A 13,368-nucleotide genomic window follows, 5' to 3' on the forward strand; every position below is an offset into this window, starting at 1 on the left:
ACTTAGAGGAAGGCCAAAACTGTTATGTAATTTTAAACATGTTCCACCTAAATAAATTGATAGACTAAAAAGAAGTTTGTCTATTGTCTTTGAGAAGCGGCCTTGGAGGGATCAACGAATCGGCTAATTCCTGTTACAATATAATTTTAATCAAGAATGTCAAAATCTTGAGGACCTTTGCCCTCATTACGTTTTATCTTCCTTAGCCACTGATCAATTTCACCTTTGAAAATTTATCTATTTTAACCAAACAAATAAGATATATCAGAAATTGTTACCGGCCATGCACTGTCACTATTGATACACATGCTTTCGACTCTGTATAGATATACGGACACCTCTATATTGTAATACTGGGTACACATATAGAGGTCGTCCGTATATCAATAGTCAAAAGCCTGTGTATCAAATGAAAACTATGCGATATCGGTCTGGATATGCACTCAAGCATGACACAGGTAGGTCAGCTTTCACGTGCATAGAGACATGACAGTGTTGTAACAAGCATATCGTATCAAAAGTGTATAATGAATAAACTTAAACAATGAACACAATTAACAAATTTGAAAGTAATCACACATTTAAAGTCATATAGAAGTTACAGGCAGTATTCAATTTATTTCAAAATATTAAGAACGTACATATTTGTATATATCATCTACGTCCTTGAAATATATCAACAAAAATGTACCGAATTATACCTGAAGTATGTTTTAAAGACACGAAATTTGATTGCATTCCCTGATTTTAAGCAGAGCCAATCAAATGATCAGATGTTGTATAATGAATATGTATATACAATGTACAGTACCATTCATTTCTTTTATTCCTCAAAACTGAGATACAAAGATTAAATACAAGGTAAATATATGGTTTTAAAACTATAATAATTTATACATGTTCAATTGTATATCTACATTATAAGGATTCTGGTATTAATTACCAGGTTTTATCAAGATAATATTATAAATTACTAGTAATATACATATATACTTTCTTGATGTATGGTATCAAGTTGACTACAATACCTGTATGTTTGATACGGGAGGAGAAATCGATGTTATTAATAATATGGACTTTTTGAAAGTTTTTGACAAAATTCCCCATAGTTGTCTAATACACCAGCTTTATAAATACGGAATCGGCACGAAAACTTTTAAAGATGCTCCCCACCGCCGACAGAGCATAAAGGACACCCGTTATTTGAACCATAACTGATGGTTAATTGTATGTATAGGTGTCAAATTAAATACAAAAATGCATATGAAATAATGTATTTTGCTCTTTGAGCATGCGCACTCAGTACTTCATTCCATATAGGACATAGTGTCATCGTATTTTTTCGGGATGCAATTAATTATTTTTAATATTTTCATCATGGAGTAAAATAAGAAGTTCAAAATTTTCTTCAATGGTGGTAATGGTGTAAAGTTAGTAACTTCGTCTGCTGCTATTTTTGATAGAGAAAACATACTATTCGTCAGCGATGGAGAATCTTAAAATCGATTGAAAACTTTTTGAGTGTTAGACATCAAAAGTGGTAAATAAAATCAATATCTACGTCAAAATCGCAGAATGTTTTAAGTGGAATTCCCCAAGTAGCGTTTTAGGACCATACTTTTTGTTATTTATATCGCCGTGTCCTCTATTCGCCAACGATACGAAATTATACCGCAAGATCAATAACGATGAGGATATGAAAATTTTGCAAACAGATTTGAATAATCTCCAAATGATTGGCGTCTGAAGTTTCATCCGAATAAATACAAGGATCTGCAGCAGGGGGCCGAAGTGTCTTGGTATGCGAAGGTGTAATTTGGTATGCGAAGCAAATATGGCGTTGAAAGCTCCGCATTGAGGTCAACAGTGACTGGAAATCACTCATGCCTCTTCTATGCTTCATGCAACACTCTTATAGATGTTGCGTTTCGGTGACAAAATGATTGCAGTTTCTAACAAGAGGCCCAAAGGGCCTTAACGGTCATCTGACTACCTTGGCAATAGTAAAATTAATTATATATGGTGTCACTTTGTCAGGACCATGTCAGGATCATTTGCAATTTCTTTCAAAAATTTTTATTTCAAACAAGAGGCCCAACGAAGAAGTTCAAAATGTATTTTCAAGATGGCGGCTGTGGCGGCCATCTTGGATTTCAGATCTACATGAAAACTTTGTCGGGACCATGTCAGGATCATTTCATGCAAGTTTCAGCCTAATCGCACCGATATAACTTGAGAAGAAGTTCAAAATGTGTTTTCAAGATGGCAGCTGTGGCGGCCATCTTGGATTTCGCATCGATCCAAAAAATAATAACACTTTTTCGGGACCATGTCAGGATCATTTCATGCAAGTTTCAGCCAAATTGCACCGGTAGAACTTGAGAAGAAGTTCAAAATGTGTTTTCAAGATGGCAGCTGTGGCGGCCATCTTGGATTTCGGACTGACCCGAAAAAATATCAACACTTGGTCAGGACCATCTCAGGATCATTTCAGATAAGTTTCAGCTCAATCCCACAGGTCAAACTTGAGAAGAAGATTGAAATGTGAAAAGTTTACGGACGGCGGCGACGGCGCACGATGACGAACGAAGCATGATGGCTATAGGTCATCCTGACCCTTCGGGTCAGATGACCTAAAAATGCAACATATGATTACTATCCTCACTTAAAAAAAAATCTATTGAAAAAAAACACGCGATTTTCACGCTAAAAACAGCACCTGGACATGTTTAGCTGCATAAGAAATTGTAGTTCGTTAGAACAGCCGTATGATAGACAGAATCCTGTAAAATAACATACATGTATCAAAAATTAATTACCCTGTTTCCACTGTGAAAAATGGCTGAATTTACAGTACCGATCATTTTATTTCGGTGTACGTAACCATTGGTATGCGTAGTCGTTGACACCACCATTTTTGGTATGATGAACTTTAACTGAATATCTTGTGGTTGTCTATGTTGTGGAAATGTAGAACTCCAACACAGATTGTGTGGATGGTACGATACGTTTATTGGAGTCTTAGGAGTCGACTCCGTATAGAGATTACAGGCGAGTTAATAGCAGTACACCGGGATAACAAATGCCAATATTTGGGTATGATACCCCATACCTGGAACATTTGATACCAATAAAATGTAGCTGCTGTATAACATAGGAACATGGTTACTCATTAGAACTTATCCTGAGAGATTGCTTTTACACCTAAGATTTTGCACAGACGTTTCGGAAGAGCTACTCTTTGAGGTAGTGTAACATAAACTTTATCCGATACTCGGAATTGATATAATCAACAATGTTTGTGTCATCCTCTTGTATGCCATTGTTTACATATTGAACTTTGAACCTATTGAACTGTTATTCGTACCTGTGTTGGACTGGGTGGCCAAAAAATCGTCACGCATCAAATGGTTTTATTCACCTGTAGAAATATCGCACGGAGGGGAACCTGTACTGTGGTAAAACAGTTGATACTGATTGCGATTGTCAGATACTTTTGTCATTGTTCATTTGTCTTACATCAAGCATGACAAGGAGTTCAAGGAAGCGTAAGAAGGGATCTACAAATGACAGCTCGGATGTTAGTACCCAGTCGACGGGCCTACTCAGTTCTATTTTATCTGCTGCCAACGGGGTGTTGTACAGCAGTCCAACGAAATCTGACAACCCGGGACCGTCCTCATCCTCAACTCCCAAGCCACCAAAATAACAGAAATAAACAGAAAGCTTGACTCCATTCTGGAAAAACTATAACAATTAGACAAGATTGAGGAGAAATTGGGCAATCTCATCGCAAAGGTGGAAGGGTTAGAAAGTAGAGTTGGAAAGTGGAAAAGAAAGCAGAAGATTTTGAAAGATATATCAATTTCGTATCATACAAACTAGAAGATGTGGAAAAGAGGAATCCTGGAAGTAATCTGTTAACGCAGAGAATAGATAAACAGTAGCAAGTAATAAACAATCTGTGTGATAAAGTGGATCAGGTTCACAAAGACAAGTCTGCATTGGAGGATACAGTGGTCGACCTTCAATGCCGATCAATGAAAAATAATCTAGTTTTCACTGGTCTAGGAGGAGAAGTTAGAAACGAGGACACGGAATCACTGTTGCGCGATTTTATCTACACGGAACACAGTTTAGATAACAGATTAGAATTTGAAAATGTCCATAGGTTCGGACGCCGTCAGCGAGGGAAAAACCGTCCAATTGTGGCTAGATTCTTATATCACCATGATTTACAGTTGGTCAAAAGCAACTCTTACAAACTAAGAGGCTCCGAGTTCGGAATACATGAACAATATCCCGCGCCAGTAGAAGACCGTAGAAGAAGGCTCTAACCTGTGATGAGGCATCATAAACAGATCGGCAGTAATGCTAGATTGGTAAGAGACAGACTATATATCAACGGTCAATTGTATGACGAAACCAAGGAAACTGATAGTCATCGGCGGTCAACGCAGGATCACGCAGGTCACAGAGAGTCAATCAACAGACGAGACGGACAGCAGCATAGCTACAGAAATGATGGCGACACGACGTCTGCTAGCCGCGATCGACGTCGGTATACAGCTTCTAATGCGTCGCAGGGAGTATTTCAGCGACCCAACTCACCTAGGAATACTGCACGCTACCATGATAACGCATAGGACATTGTGGAGAGTGAACTGTCTGTTCTTTCCTGGAACGTGTGTAGAGGTCTTCTAGACAAACTTGAAGACAACGAATTCTGTAACATTATCTCCAAATTTGATATTTCGTGTTTTTCAGAATGCTGGGTTAAGCAACATGATGTGTTAAATCTTGATGGTTTTGATTACTTTCTTGTTCATAGATCAGCATGTAAAGGTGGTGGTATCGTTAATTATTTTCTATAAATCTGAATTACGTAACAAAATAAGCATAATTGAAAATATCCATGACAGTATTGTTTGGGTTAAAGTTGAATTATTACATAGTTCCGCTAAGCCTATACTTTTTGCATTTTGCTACATCCCCCCTGAAAATAGTGTTTATTATGACCATTATGATACTGACCTTTTTCAGTGTTTAGAAGAATCAATCTCTAAATATAAGAATAAAGGAGATGTATACGTTGTTGGTGATTTAAACGCAAGGACGGGAAATAGACAGGATTATATAGAAAATGATCGATTGCATGATAGTGTACAAAATATGAATAGTATGTTTAGTTACAATAATGAAACAGAAAAAAAACAAGCGTAAAAGTAGGGATAATGAGGTTAATACATTCGGTAGAAGGTTGTTAGAAATATGCAAATCATCAGGCTTACGTATAGTTAACGGTCGACATCAAGATGACGATCACGGCTCTTATACGTTTTACAACACAAATGGAAAAAGCTTGATAGATTATTTGCTAACTGAATGTTCACATATTGAGAAGATAACCAAATTTGATTCTGGTAATTTGAAAACATACTCGGATCATAGTCCCGTCTCAATTACCATTACTTATAGTAAACTCATTTCCTCAAATGAAGAGTATATAGTTACAGAGAGTGATTTTTCAAGCAGAGGAAAAAGTACATCAGTAAAGTGGAATGATGAAAATATACCTTTAATCCTGAATAAATTGCATGAGTCTATAGGGAGAATAAATGAAGAAATGGATGTTGATTTCGATAGTCAAGATGCAGTTGATAGATGTGTTAATAATATAAGTCAAATACTCAATGAGTGTACTCTGCCATATCGTGTATGTAGAGATAACTCTGTTCGGAACCCTGTCAATGATAGACGTCAGGTTAAAACTACAAAGGACAAACCATGGATAACCCAACAATGCAAAAACCTATTTAGAGAATATAAACAATCATTAAAACAGTTTAATAGGGACAAGTCTGAACAAAATCATCCGATATTAGTTACTGCCAAACGTGATTATAAAAAATTAGAGTATAAATTGAAAAGGCAGTATAAACGACATGAAGGAAATATGTTGGATTTCTTGAAAAGATCAAACCCTCGGCAATTCTATAAGTTAATAAAAAAGAAGACACCGAACAGAGTTACATCTACCCTATGTATTGATGAGTTTTATTCACACTTTAAAGAGTTAATGAATGACAATCACGAAGGAGCCACAAATATGCCAGATGTTAATTTAAATCCAGTTTACGAGGAGCTTGATAATTATATTACTACATATGAGATAGAAAAAGCTATTAGAAATTTGAAATGTAATAAAAGTTGTAGTGAAGATTTGATTATTAATGAAATGTTTATACGTGGAAAAGGAAATTCTGCTGCCATATTTAGAAAAACTGTTTAATGCTATGTTTAGATCTGGGTTTTTCCCAGAAATCTGGTCTCAATCTTGCATAGTGCCTATTTTTTAAAAAGGTTGTGTTAATGATACAAATAATTATCGACGGATATCGCTACTCAGTTGTTTTGGTAAACTGTTCACTAGTGTTTTGAACAACAGAATTAATGAATGGGAAAAGGAAAACTCTATTTTGACCGATGCTCAATTCGGCTTTAGAAGAGGAAGGTCAACGACCGACGCCATATTTGTCTTACAGACCCTTATTAACAGAAAATCAAAAAAATAGAGGTAGACTTAATTGTTGTTTCGTAGATTTCAGGAAAGCTTTTGATTATATTGATAGAAGCAAATTGTGGACTAAATTGATAAATTGTGGAATTAATGGAACTTTTTTAAGAATTATATTCTCTTTGTATAAAAACGTAAAATCATGTGTAAAATACAACGGTCATTTGAGTAATCATTTACCAACTAAATTCGGATTCTTTCAAGGCGAAATATTGTCACCTGTTCTCTTTTCCCTATATGTAAATGATTTCGAAACCAATTCCATTAATGATAATTGTCCTAGTATAGAGTTACAAATGTTAAATCTTTTCTTATTGATGTACGCTGATGACATGGTTTTGTTTGCAAACACCCCAGAAGGATTACAAAATATACTTGATTCTTTACAGGAATACAGTAGAACGTGGAATCTAGAGGTTAATGTTGATAAAACTAAAATTGTTGTTAGAAACGGGGGCATTTTACGTAATAACGAGTCATGGACTTATAATGACCACGTGGTAGAAATTGTTGATAGTTTTAAATACTTGAGCATGTTGTTTAATTATAATGAAAAATTCTATAAAACGCAGAAACATATAGCAGAACAGGGAAGAAAAGCTTTATTTTCATTATTTTCATCTTTAAGAAATCATTTTCTGAATACAGAAACTTTTTGCTCTGTATTTGATTCGCATGTTTTACAGTATACTAAGTTATGCGTCTGAAATATGGGGGTTCCATAAAGCCCTGGATGTAGAAAGTGTCCATATAAAATTTTGTAAACAAATATTAAAGGTAAGGAAAACTACCTGTAATTATCTAATATACTGTGAGTTAGGACGGTTACTTCTAATTGTATGTAGAAAATTAAAAGTGTTTAGATATTGGCTGAAATTAAAGCAAACGGATAATGTGATACTGAAAACATGCTATGATGAATGTGTGAGTCAAGATGATGTTTGGATAAGAAATGTAAAAAACGAGTTAGCAGTCATAGGACTTAATTACATGTTTAAATATAGATGATGAGTTTCACTTTATTTTGATTTGTCCTTTTTATATTGATCTCAGGCGCCGATTAATTAAACAATATTATTACAGGAAACCATCGATATTTAAACTGATACAATTGCTTAGTATAGGAAATGTCAGGGAGTTATCAAATTTAGGGAAATACTTGTATCTAGCTTTTAAGAGACGATGATCGAAAATATATGTAAAATTGATATTACGTTTACATTTTATTGTGTAGTGAATTTGTATGTGATCTCATTCTCCACTGTCTAACTACATTGTAAATGTATCTACAAATGTAATTATACAAATGTATACATGTTTTGTACCTATAAGTCTAAGGGCTTTTGGTTAATAAAAGATTGATCATAATTAACAACATGGCTATGTAATTAGTAGTTATACAATGACCCTAACAGGAATTGGTTTCCAATAGACTTTACACGTACGTACATATGCTATTTTAACACGTGTGCTTGACCTACACAATGTAACATACAATATAATGTATACTTGAAAGCCGCACATGTAAATGTAGATAATTATATATTAGTCCAAGTTTCAAACTCTAAAATTCTTATCATTGATATTTTATACCACATTCGTCACCATGTTAAAAATTATATCAAATTAGATATAATTTGATATAATAGATTATAAAATTTCTACTTTTTTGATTACTAAACTCGTATTTTCTATTATTTTACTAACATGTTATTTACCAAGAACTTAATGCTGTTATTACAACAGATGGGTAAGATAGTTTTGGTCCAACAAACAATGAACTAGCTGTAGCAGATACTTAGTATGTTCCAGTTTTGGTCCAACAAACAATGAACCTAGCTGTACTGTGAATTCAGTCATTTCTCACAGTGGAAAAACAGGCTGCTTACAGGATTCTGTCCATCATACGGCTTGTCTAACGAACTTCAATTTCACATTCCACCAAACAAAGTCCTATACCATGCCAAGGTGCTGTTTTTAGCGTGAAAATCGCGTTGTTTTTCTTCAATAGGTTTTTGTTTAAGTGAGGACAGCAATTATATGTTGCAGTTTTAGAAAAAATTATGCAACCCTGTTCGATCTGAACATACCGGCTTCCCACCCATTGTTAAATTAACCTATCGGCATAATAATTGTTAAAATTAATAATGAATTCATTGTCTTGCTAAGAACATATAAACAAGTAAATCTTTTAAGAGACATTTTTAGAAATAGTAAAATCCCTTGATGGATATTTTTAATCTAGTTCATGTGTATTGACTTTTTATTGTTAAAGGTTTGAACATTACGTGTATCCGTATCTGTATCAGTATGTATACATTGGGTTATACATATTATTTTCGTTTTTAAAGTCTTTATAATATTAATTATTACCCGTAGTATCAAAATAAACATATACGTTTCTGGTAATAGATCTTATTTAATTCTACCGTCAATGGAAGGATTTCATCTTATATACACAGTTTTGAGAACTGTCATCACACATTTTTCAATCTATTTGTTTTCATGACAAAACATTCACCTATAATGCACGATTTGTTCATATTTGCATTCAGGTGCATACCTTAGTGTTTTTACTTACGAGACAAAGGTGAAAAAGAGACTGAAGATGTCGATGTCTACAAAATTATGTAAATCAAATTTCCATTATATACAAATGTATGCAGTGGTAAACTGCCACATCTTAGCTTAGCCAAGACACTACGGTGTGGTCGTGGTAACGAACAGGTTACATACGGTTCCGGCTGTAGATCTTTTTTGAACTTCCTATAAGTTCTCAACTTGTTACCGTTCACAAGACCTCGGTCATTCCACAACTTATGAAACCATTTTTGTTCCTCACGTATGAATACTTTGCGTTTGATTTCGCCGAGTATATTTCTTGATGCACTCGTAGCCCGATCGATCAATTCGTTGACTTCATAATCTCGGGCTATCTTATGGGTTCTTTTGTACCATGACTTTCCTATCCTAGATGACCATTTGGTGACCTTATGTAATATTCTGTCATGTGACACTGATTGAAGCCGACAGTAAAAACGGAACACTTCAATGTGTTGTTTTCCTACGCAGAAGATCCAACCCATGTCACCAGCCTTTGCTATATTAGAGGTATTTCTTGTTACATTGTACTCCCAGGAATATACGTGCTGCACGGTTTTGAATGTTATTTATTGCTCGATGCTCGGCAATCCCCCATATCGCAGAGCTATAAAACAGAATAGGTTCTACTAGATTTTCATAAAGTTTTGTAAACACAGCATAAGACAAACAAATTTAGTAGTATGAACACCTAAGGCTCCACCAGCTGATTTTGCGAGTTCCTTCACTGCAAGTCCATATATTCGTCAAGTCATAACCCGAGGTACTTGTAGGTACTTGATATTTCCAATCGCTGCGATCCACACATAAAAACAAATTCAGTACGATTGCTTTTTGAAGTTAGAAAATGAACGACTTTATTCTTAGAAATGTTAACAGAGAGCCTCCAATCGGAACACCACTTTTTTACGATATTAAGCAATTGCTGTAACGATTCCTCAGTAGATGCGATGAGAACTATATCATTCGCTTAAAACAGCGAACACAATGTTATATCATCGATATGAATTCCTAATTCAGATTCATTACACATTGTGCACATGGTGTGAACTACGAATGGACACGGAGTGCACGAGGTTCAGACTACAAGTAGACACGGAGTGCTACGTGTGAACACGGTGTCCCCTACAGGTGGACATCGTGTCCAGGTAATATGTCCACTACATTAAGACCACAGACAGACTACAGTTGGTAGTAGACTAAAGGTTACACATTGTGCATACGGTGTGAACTACGAGTGGACACGGAGTGCACGAGGTTTAGACTACAGGTAGACACGGAGTACACGAGGTTTAGACTACAGGTAGACACGGAGTGCACAAGATGTGCAATACTTTGTAGAAACTCCATTTAAACATCGTGTAGCTCACTTACTTTAACCGTCACCGCCATGTTCATTTGTTCTTCGGAACGCTTCTCGATTTTACCGACAAGCACAACACTACATAATTTGCATAATGTAGTCACGAAATGTAAAATCGAGAAGCATTCCGAGAGAAAACTGACCATGGCGGTGATAGTTAAAGTAATTGAGCTACACGATGTTTAAATGGAGTTTCTACAAACTACGGGTCATGACACCTCTAAAGGAGATTGTGGATGAGCACAGTTATGGGTACTGTTTAACACCACAAGCGTATATTTTGTGATTTTGACTTGGTTTTTGAGGTACCCATTAGAGCCGAGACGACATTTCGACCGGACAGGGAAATGTCTACCTAGCATATTTTTTGTGAATTTCCCGATTCATCAAGCTATAACTTCGTCAATACTTGGCCAATTTTGTTCATCAAGCACTCAATGGAAAGATAAATTATTTCGCTTTAAGGTAAGATATACGTCAATGTTGTATAGAACCAATTTATTAAAATAATCACAGTTAAAAAAAAATAGGTCCGTTTTTCTCGACGGCCGAGTTCATACCCTAGATACTATAATATATATATATATATATGTCTGTTAGTTAAATTTTGTTGTGCCAGGTCCCTGTGCCGTAGCCCCTGTAATAAACTATGGCGCGGCGATATGGGGCATAAGGCAATATTCCTGTATAACAGCAGTGCAGAAGCGAGCATGCTGGTATTTCCTCGGGGTAGGCCGGTGTAACGTTGAAAATGTACCCCCGTTGAAAACTGACCTCGGGTCATTTTTCAACGTTGAAAAATGACCCCGAAAACCGTTGAAAACTGAACTTTAAGCGCACTTTTTACACCGACCCGTTGAAAATAGACCCCGTTGAAAAGTGACCCCATAAGAACTCGTTTTTACACAACAACACAACACGACACTATAACACCAAGAAACCACACAACATCACACAGCACATCAACACACCAACAACACAACGCCACAAAACAACACATCACACAATCCAACAAAACACAACAAAAAATAACACAACATCAAACAAAATAACATCACACAACACAACAACGCATCACACTAAACGGCACAATATCACAACAAAACATCACACAACAAAACAACACAACCACACCACAACACACAACCACGCAGCAACAATAAAACATCCAACAACAACACAACATAACACAACAGCACATCACACAACATAACACAACAGCACATCACAACATAACACAAGAACACATCACACAAACACGCAACAACAACACAACACCACCTAACAACAACACACAACACCACAACACGCCTCACAACACAACATAAAAACAAAACATCACACAACACATAACACAACACACAACGCAACCACAACACACAACCACGCAGCAACAATACAACACCACCCAAAAACAACACAACACAATAATACACAACAACACAACACACGACAACATCACACAACATAACACAACACAAAATCACACAACAAAACATCACACAACAACACATCACACAACAACACATCACACAACACAACAACACACAACACAACCACACCACAACACAACAACACTACAACACCACCTAACAACCACAACACCCGACAACAACACAACATAACGCAACAACAAATCACAAAAACATCACACAACAACACATTACACAAACACGGAACAATAAAACAACACAACACAAACACGGCCACACAGCGTACAACAACACACAACACACCAATATCACACAACACAATAACATAACAAAGCCACACATAACAACCCAACACACAACAACACAATAACACACAACATAACAACACAACATCACACAACAACACACAACTACAACACACTACAAACAACACACAACCACAGCACGACACAACCATACGCAGAACACAACATAACTGATCCATACGCAGATATATAATACATGTATTCTTGTATTGCAGGGAATAAATATATATTTACAATTACTGAATACCTGACAAACGTAAAATCGTCGAAAATATAATCATAAAAAAAATCATAAAGAAACAAAGGAATAATATCACATAATTATAGTTTTGTAACACTATCCAGTGGTACTCGGAAGTGAACACCACATAGTACAATCTTTTCAAAAGACCATCCGCTGATAGTTTGCCAAGGTCATTTTTCAACAGTCATTTTTCAACAGACCTGCCGTTGAGAATTGACCCTAGACACTGTCAATTTTTCAACGGCATTCGGGGTCCGTTTTCAACGTTGAAAACTGACCCGAGGTCACTTTTCAACGGAGGTCCATTTTCAACGTTACAGATGTATACACCCAATACCGCGGTAGCAGCCTAGCAGGTGAGACGGGATGGACACCAGTTTTCCTTCGTCAATGGTCAGAAGTGTTTAGACATTATAGTCGTCTCTGTAATATCACGAACACCAGACTTAATAGTAAAAATTTTCTATGGTCCAAAAACAAAGGCTCAAATAGACACAAGAACTGGTATTATTTTATGGAAAAAAGATTAAAAACCCTGCATATCGACATTTATATAGATTGTGAAAACATAGACAGTAAAACTCTTATATCTGAAAGTCTCCATATTGGTCTCCAATTGTACATTGAAAGTTGGAGAGGGGATATTAATCGAGTTGGTAGTAAGACAAGCAATGGTGGTAATAAACTGCTCACATATAGTATTTTTAAATCTGTTTTTGAAAAAGAAAAATATTTTTATATAAATATGGCAAGAACTCATAGAGGTGCACTAACCAAATTCAGGTGTGGAGTGGCACCAATTAAACTGGAAACTGGTCGATATAAACGCCTACCAGAGCATGAAC

This window comes from Argopecten irradians, chromosome 9, assembly GCF_041381155.1.
Source record: "Argopecten irradians isolate NY chromosome 9, Ai_NY, whole genome shotgun sequence".
Taxonomy (NCBI): domain Eukaryota; kingdom Metazoa; phylum Mollusca; class Bivalvia; order Pectinida; family Pectinidae; genus Argopecten; species Argopecten irradians.